The following is a 9,143-nucleotide window of genomic DNA, read 5'->3' as shown; positions in this document are numbered from 1 at the left end:
CCAGCTAAACTCAATCTTCTGTCATTACCTAAATACAAACTGTAAAACAGGTTCCAAATTGTTTTTTTCTGCCCCCATACTCAGGAGAGTGTGACCTACTTTGCCAAATTATGATAGGTGCAGTATTCTAACAGATAAAGTCATACTTATCAAACAATATTTTGCTGCCATCCCACCTCTGTTTTGTTGGACTCACCCATCCTTTATCCATCTTTTTCTCTGTCAATCACACGAAACCCAATAAATAATTTTTGAGACATCCTCAATTCAAAGGTCAAAAAGGCACAATTCAGCATCTCCTCATGTCCACTGGGAATGGCAGCAGTCTCAGAAAGAAATAAGTCTTTTTATTTAGCTAGCCCTCAGACCATTAATCTGGACAACTAAGGAATACTTTAGTACAAAGGATCTGGCTGCCTTGGGAAGAACTAAAGCATTTCCACTTAAGAGGTTCTCAGTCCAGTGTGATGTAATTTGGACTGAGTAACTCAACATACCCCAGAGTAGAGAGGTAACTCAGCACAACCACACTGGATTTTCCCTGAAACCAGTATGGGATAGGTAGCTATAACCAGTTATTCTGTCTCCTTCCATGCTATCATTTGGCATTCTGCTTCCCCTTCTTGAGTAATACTAATTGAACATGGTGGGTGGATGCTTGGAATATCCGTGTCTTGATGTAGCTATTCTAGCATTTGGCATTCCTACTATATACTTGAAATTAATGTGCCAGTAAACAGTCTGTAATGTGGCTGTCCATTCACAGTAGTCAAGGCACTGGAACTCAAAACTGGATTTCTAATGGTTGTGCAACAGTGGTGGCAGCTGCCAGATGCTGCTTTTATCCTGTCCTATCCTGGAGAGAAGACAGCCATGATTCCAACACTTAGGGGGCATTCACACTACTACACTAAATAATGCATTTTGCAACTGGATTTTAACTGTATGAAAACAGCAAAATCCAGTTGCAAAATGCATTTTTTAGTGTAGTGTGAACACACCCTTAGTCAAGTGAACTATCATCACTGTTGAGGTTACAGAGTTTAATAATACTTTACTGTGGAATAAACTAATCTCAGTTTATTACAATGACTGCATTCAAACATTCCACCAAAGTAGAGCAAATTGAAGACTTCTGTTCTCAGTCTTGACGTACTGCACAATGGGAGGGGGGGTGTTTCTGTAAATCAAGCAATGAACTGGATGCATACCCATTGGAAACAAACAGGATTAATTTTATCTGAAGTATTGTTGCTGGTTTTCTACTTTGGGCTTGTTCTCTTTTTTATGCTTTTTGTGTCTGTGTGGGCAAATTATTGGTGAGAACAATATATAAATTCATTGAATAAATATATTATTAAAGCTCACAGGAGAGAGTACCTTGCTAGTAGTGTCATAGCATGTCCATGAACCATAAGGCATCATGCAGTGCATACCCTCCCATTTTACAGCCAAAGAGCATAGTTTGAACTGTTTTATAACCTGCTGTGGGATAATCAGGTTTTTCTAGTATATCTTTAACAACCCCCCCCCTTCCTAGTGGAAAATAGTGATTGCAAAGCAAACAAATGCAACATATAAAAGGGGGGGGGGGATAGTGACTTAGAGCTTGAGTGGTGATTCTTAGTATGAGCACCTGAGTATTATGAGCATGTCCCTATTTTCTTCTGTTAAATGTCAAAGATCTTGTGATAGCATATGGATGGAACTTTTGCTTTCCAACAAATGTCCTTTGTTCACAAGTATAATAAAGGATGAGAGAAGAATGGAGGATCTAGTTCGATAAAACTTCAAGCCTAGTTATAAGATAAAGAGTTGCCAATTGCTTGGAGGAAAATGTCCTGTCCCTTTGATAAAGGCTTAATGGATACTATTTACCAGCTGATGTTGGGTAGGGAGAGAACATGGCTCAGTGATGAAGCATCTGCTTGGCAGAAGATCCCAGCCAGGTTCAACCCCTGACATCTCCTGTTAATAGGCTCAGGCAGTAAGTGATGGGAAAGACCTCAACCTGAGACTCTTGAGAGCTACTTGCAGACAAAGTAGACAAACCTAAACAAGTGGTCTGACTCAGTATAAAGCAGCTTCATGTGTATCTCCATGCCATGAAAAGATTCAGCGGCTGATTATTAGTATTAAAGGGACAAGACTTTCCCCCCCATGTTTGTTTGGAACCCTAGAGAAGAAGAAGATTGGATTTATACCCCACCCTTCACTACCTAAAGGAGTCTCAGAGTGGCTTACAATCTCCTTTCCCTTCCCCTCTCTACAACAGACATCCTCTGAGATAGGTGGAGCTGAGTGAGCACTGACAGAAACTGCTCTTGAAAGGAACAGCTCTGTGAGAACTTGTGACTGACTCAAGGTCACATCAGCGGTGCATGTGGAGGAGTGTGGAATCAAACCTGGTTCTCCCAGATAAGAGTTTGCACTCTTAACCACTATACCAAACTGGCTTTTATCTGCGAGACAACAGTTTTGGTTGTGCTGGTAGACAACCTCTATTTACAGGAAGATAGTGGATATTTGACCTCAACTATACTTGCTTTGTAAGACATGTATGATATGTTCAATTATACTATCCTGTATACTGTCTGGAACCTGGTTTAGGAGTTTCAGGATGGTTTGGGTCCTTTTTGTCCAATATGATGCAGATAATTATCATGGAGGATATTGAATCATCCCTGATTTAGGGTGCTGCAGGTTTTGGTGATAATTGGAGGTGACCCATCTACTAGGCAGCCCTAGGCAGTTGCCTAGGGGAGGGTGCTGTAGTTCAATGCCTGTAGATACTTTCCCCAAGATAACAGCTCCCACATTTTGACAGAACACAGTACCTTGCAGCCTGCTTGAAATTTATGACATGATATAAAGCAGATACAAATTGAAAACAGGAATGATGTATATTTACAAATAATTCTAGGTAATTAAAAAAAATCAAATGCTTCTAGAATCTGCTGTATTCCCTTAACAATGGACAGGTGCCAAGTTTTAATAGTGCCTTGGAGGTTTAGCTTTTAGTGCGTCACCACGAAAACCTGCAGGGAAATTAGTATTTTTCTTCCCGTCTCCAATGTAATTTATTTTGCAGTTTCTAATAAGATTAACCAAAGGCCATCTTCAGGAGATTAAAAAATGACCTACACCATAATGCCCTGGCTGGCAGGAGGAGTGAGAAATGACAAAAGGCCAGCCTTTGCATACTTACTTTCTCCCCCTCCTTCCTGCTCTTTCAATGCTGCTTCAGTAAGCTCACTCCAAGATGGTATTTCAAATCACTGGTTGCCATGGCAACTTGTTCAGGCCTAGCCAGCCCTGTGCTGTTCTGAAGCCTGAGATGGACGGCAAGCCAGCGTGTTAGAACCTGCAGGCTGAAGAGCAGAAAGAGCCCTCAGGTGCGTGCATCAGCTGCTCTGACTAAACCTGGACATACACAAATAGATTGGAAGAGGAGAGGAAGGGTCACTTTCATCTGCTGGTGGGAACTATAATTTAGAATCTTTGAATGATGGAAGGGACAACATCACAGTGTAAAATTACCAGATTCTACATTCTATGTATAAGAGGTTTAGTGCTAAACATTTCTGGATACCCTTATGGCTGGAGGTAACATTACAAAACAAAATAATTCCTACCCTTCATTCAAATATAATTCCTATGAATTTATTGAGCAAGGAAGGTTTGTTTGTTGTTTTTGCTATCACAAGCTATAATAACATAATATGCTTTCACATCAACAGTATGATGCTAAATTGGCCTGTTCAAAATAACAAGTCGCGTTTACGAAGCAAAATTTTGAAAGCAGATCTTTTTCAGCTTGCCAAGATAACATGACCATTATTTGTTTTAGATGATCATGGCAAATTCTACTTTTTTGAATGAGATTTCATTTTATTTATGTATTTATTATGTTTTAAATTAAATTGTTCAATAGTGGAAATTGACCATACCGAATAGAAGTTAATACAAGCATCAGCATTTGAATTAGATAAAAAATTTTTGAAAGCTCGTAGAAGCGAATGAAAAATGTGGGATAAAGTACTGCCACACTGCAGATCACTTCCTGTGCCTTGCTGTACAGAAGAGAAACTTTTTGGAGCATTGTTCTCTGTGAAAGACTTCCCTGTTGGAATATAAATTTTGAGAGATACTGGACATTTTACTTGTTTCTGAATGACTTTGGGTGAGGCTATATGTTCCTTCTATACTCTTATTGTTATACAGATTATTTGTAATAATTTTGAATATTTTTGAATAATTAATAAAGTGTATGATTTGTGTATAACTTTGGAGGCTGGTTTTCATGGAGGTTTTTTCTAACCTTGTTTCTCTGCTCTTTGTTCCTGATCTGCGTAGCTCTTTGCTTGTTGCTCAATCCCCAGTTGTGGGCAGGGGATCCCCCTCTTCCTACTTCAGGGTTATCAGAAAACAGGGGTGGAGGAGGGAAATGTCTGCTGGGCACTCCATTATACCCTATGGAGACCAGTCCTTATAGAGTATAATAGATAATCAATCTGTGAGTATCTGGGGCTCTGGGGGGCTGTTTTTTGAGGCAAAGGCACCAAATTTTAAGCTTAGCATCTGGTGCTTCTTCTCAAAATACCCCCCCCCCAAGTTTCAGTAATGAAGGATGGGGGCACCTTATTTTGGGGATCATAGAATTGGACCCCCTGGTCCAATCCTATGAGCCACAAAGAAGGCGCCCCAATTCTTCATTATTTCCAAATGGAGGGAAGGCATGTGGTCCCTTTAACTGTAATGGCCAGAACTCCCTTCAGAGTTCAATTGTGTTTGTCATACCCTTGCTCCTGGCTTACATCCCCAAAGTCTCCTGGCTCCATCCCCAAAGTCCCAGATATTTCCTGAGTTTGACCTGGCAACCCTAGTGAATTGGTAGGCTTTTATGTGCTCATGCACACATAACATTCACCCCTCACAAAGCAATATTATCCTTCATGGGAACTCCTGACTATGATTCTGAGCAATGCCTATAAGCACCTGGTCATCAGTATAACTCTCAACATGACCAAATCTGTGGATACTTAAATCCAGAGACTGGAGCCATGAACAGACAGGATAGATCTTTTGACAAACACGGAAAGACTCCAGGTTTGCAGAAAAATCTGAAATCTATAAAAAGGTGTGTGTGTGGGGGGGGCATGTGTGTTAAACTGCCCCAAATTACAGAAGCAGTGCCTGTAGCTTTCAGAAACAAATGTTCTCTGAGTGGTTGTTGTGTGTGTTGCTAGGCAATCAGTTTGGGCTGGGCCAAGAGGCAAGAACTCGGTGACTTGCACCATGCACCTTGCATGACTCACCCAGGCTCGGCTGTTTACCCTGAAAACAGTGCCAGCTGATGTGGTGGAAAAGGGGAAATGCCCTGGGCTCCACTAATTTGGCTTATCCAGTTTTACCCACCAATCCCCACAATGGATCTATATCTAATTAATTACTATAGCAAGATATTTAGAGGGGATTAGGGATAACGTATTTGAGGAGATGTTTCTAAAGTTAAATACTCAAAATCTGTTGTTCAGCTTACACATTTCCAAATAGAATATGTCCCAAGTGTCTTTATTTGCCATGGACAGTTCCTTTTGGTTTTGGTGGATGTTCCAGATAAATCACTATCCATACTTTGAGGGTTGTTTTTATTTTTTGATGGGGGATCCTTTTTTAAAAAAATGCTGTTAGTATGACAAGATACAGTTCTTCAGGATTCAACTCCTTCCTTAAGGTCTGTGGAAGTTAAAATTTTGAGTGAAATGATGGTTAAATTCATTTTGATTGTACTTTCGCTTTCTTGTGGAGAAACCATGTGGTGCACAGCCTTCTATTTTAACCTGCTTCAGCTGGCTAAACCTTGCAGAAGCAACTAGGTTTGGTTAGTGACTGGGTGGGAGCCTGTTTTGAATCCTTATGCATGCTTTCCAGAATTTCACAGGTTAAAAATACAGCTAAAGTTGTAACCCCTCTATTTTCATAGCTAATATTCCTATTAGAGGTCCTTACCTCCATACCACACATTGCTGAAAAGTCTTTGCTTGTTATATGCTGTATTTTAGTTACTTTTTAAAATGGATTTAAAAGTCAAGATGGTTACAGGTATACTAGAAAAATGTAATTATCCTACTACATTTCAAAATGTATACCCCTCTGCAAGGTTGCCAGCCTCCAAGTGGGGCCTGGATATCTCCCAGAAGATGACAGAGGTCAGCACCCCTAAAGAAAATGGCTGTTTTCGAGGGTGGCACTATACCCTGCTGAGTTCCCTCCTCAAACCTTGCCCTTCACAGGCTCTGCTCCCAAAATCTCCAGGAATTTTCTAACAGAGCTGGCAACCCTTCCCTCAGGTCCCATTTTGCAATATGGAAAATGGGGTAACCGTATAGACCTACCTTGCAGGATTGTTAGAACTTCTTAGATAGTTGTGAAGTATGTTGCTTACTGTAAAGCACTTTATGATTGCCATTATTTGGATACAAGTAGCTCCTTTAGGCTGTAGCTCCTAAACTGTAAAACATCCTTCCAGTGGTTAGTAAACCCATTTCTTTTATTGTTTTGAACTGGGCTTTTTTTGAGCAGGAACACAGTTCCAACTGGCGTGGAATCAGGGAGTGTGACCTAATATGCAAATGAGTCCCTACTGGGCTTTTTCTACAAAAAGCCGTGTGGAACAATGGTGACATCAGGGGGTGTGGCATAATGTGCAAATGAGTTTCTGCTGGACTTTTTCTACCAAAAAAGCCCTGGCTTTGAAAATGTTCTAAGACCTTTTTTTTACAGCAAGTATTTGGTTAATCTTGGCTCTGAGCTGTTCTAGAAATGTGGTATGTATGAAAATTATACACACACACGGCTCTATGAAAAAGCCCAGCAGGAATTAATTTGCATATTAAACCACACACCCTGACACCAAACCAGCTGGAACTGCATTCCTGCACATTCCTTCTAAAAAAAAAAGCTCTGAATATAATTGTGGAATAAATATTGCACAATTCCTAGTAAAAAGTCGGGAAATATTGCTCCAAGGGTGAAATTAAGTTGGCGTTTCCCCTGCCATAGTTAAGGAACTGTCATTCTCAGCTGCTCATTGCATTCTTACTCCAGATGGCTTGGGACAAGACCAAGGTGAGTGGTGACATTTTAAATTAGACTCTGCTCTCAGAGTGGTGTTGTGGGTGGCACTTCCTTTTTTGATCCTTAGAAAAGAGATCTGCATGATCCTCCATGCTATGTCCTGGGAATTTTCAGTGCTGATGACAGGCCTGAAGTTGTTGGTAAACAGGGCTTTTTTTCTGGGGGAACATGATGGAATGGAGTTCCATAACCTCTTTGTGAAAACAAAATTTTCAAAAAATGTTTAAATGTTCATGTGGGGCACCCATGTGTTTCTCCTTCATTTCACACTTGAGAGTTCTGGCACCTCTCCAGAAAAAAAGCCCTGTTGGTAACTGAGTATTTTTTTCATCACTATGAATTTGTGCAGAAGAGTTTTTCTTGGTTGTAGAATGGTCCTTTAATGAAGGGACTCGGATTAAAGATAAAAGTATGTGTGTGTGAGAGAGAGACGGAGATGTTGAATAGCTATACGTGAGGGATGGGTCACAACAACAATTGTTAACTTTGAAATCATCTCCCCTCTAGCTGACTAATTAACAGCAGTTTGATGTGCATGTCCATTGGGCAATAAGCAGGCAATATCTCTCTTCCTGCCAGGAAAGCTTCACTTGCTTAGGGATTTGTGTTTATTAAATGAGCAGTTCTCTATTGGGACAAGGTTGAGACCCAGGGGAAATCGTGTTTATTTAGCCCTTTCCCCTGCACATTTCCAACTTGAAGTGAACCCATACAGCTGTTATTCACCCTGTTGGAGTAAGCTTCCAGGCATCAAAGGGACAAATATCATCTCATTCTGTGGGGTCATTTCAAGTCATGAAAATAATGCTGGCAAAAGGATTCAGCCCATTCCCTGCTCTGTGGTCTCAGACTAGAGTACCAAGTGGCTACTATTTGTACTTGGAAGTTCTAAACATGGAACTCCCATCTTGGAGGGAAGGCTAAACTTGTTTTTTCCTGACAATTTTAAAAATGAAATTACTTATTAGAACATGTGTATCCACTTCTCATTGTCAAGGGCTCCAAGTGATATTTGGTATCATAGTGCCAAAACACTAAGAACAGCAGCACCTGCAGGAGTTTGTTTTTACTTGCTCCACTCCATAAATAGAAATTATGCTGATATAAAGCTCCCTGGTTGAATTAATTGTTTTACTCTGTTTCAGCTCATTCTTGGCACTTAAGCAATTTATAGAGATTCTTAAACTTCTGGCTTCAAATAACAAAACTTTGTTCAGTACCCATAGTCTGTTCTTATTTCTTCAGGGTCAAAGCTCTGCCTGCCGATACAGTTTCTTCCACATCTCCTATCTCTTCTTTTCCCTTGAGCTAACAAAACAAAATGCTATATTGGCAGAAAAGATCTGATTGGCTGAGAGTCTGGGTGGATGCAATGGCTCCTTCTGCTCACCACGATGAATAGCAGTACCAGTTTAATTCTGATATAAAAATAGTTTTATAGATTGTAGTGCACTTTAAATGAGAGAGTCTGTGTCTCAGCTGCCTGCCCTTTTGTACTCTATGGTTTTGCATCTGATAAATGCAAGGTTGGGTACAAAACGTCAGTTACTTAGTAAAATCTCTGCCAATAATTGTTAAGCTTTACTAACCAGACTTTGCTTCACTCGTCTGCTTAGCAAAACTGTTTGGTAGACGTTAATCAGCATTAGTTGACTCCATTTAGCCCTGATAACTAAATGGAATCTCTAGATTTGGGGCTACTAAGTCTCTGAATAACAGTTCCAACTCAGGGTAAGGTATGTGGGTTTTTTTGCTTTCATGCTCTGCTCCTACGTTTCTTTGGGGCATGAAGTGGTCACAATGGAGAACAAATGTAGTTTGGTGTAGATTCAAGCAAGACTCTTACACTCTTAGTCTGAGATCTACCGAACACAGATTCGATGGAGGGGAACAGATTCCTAATCCGATAATCTCCACCCTAACTCCACGTCTGCTGAACCAGGTCCTGATGAACACTTTTGACTTGCTAAATTCTATCCTCATTTTCAGGGACCCACAACCTA

This window comes from Heteronotia binoei, chromosome 12 (assembly GCF_032191835.1).
Source record: "Heteronotia binoei isolate CCM8104 ecotype False Entrance Well chromosome 12, APGP_CSIRO_Hbin_v1, whole genome shotgun sequence".
Taxonomy (NCBI): domain Eukaryota; kingdom Metazoa; phylum Chordata; class Lepidosauria; order Squamata; family Gekkonidae; genus Heteronotia; species Heteronotia binoei.
This window is presented reverse-complemented; position numbering follows the sequence as displayed.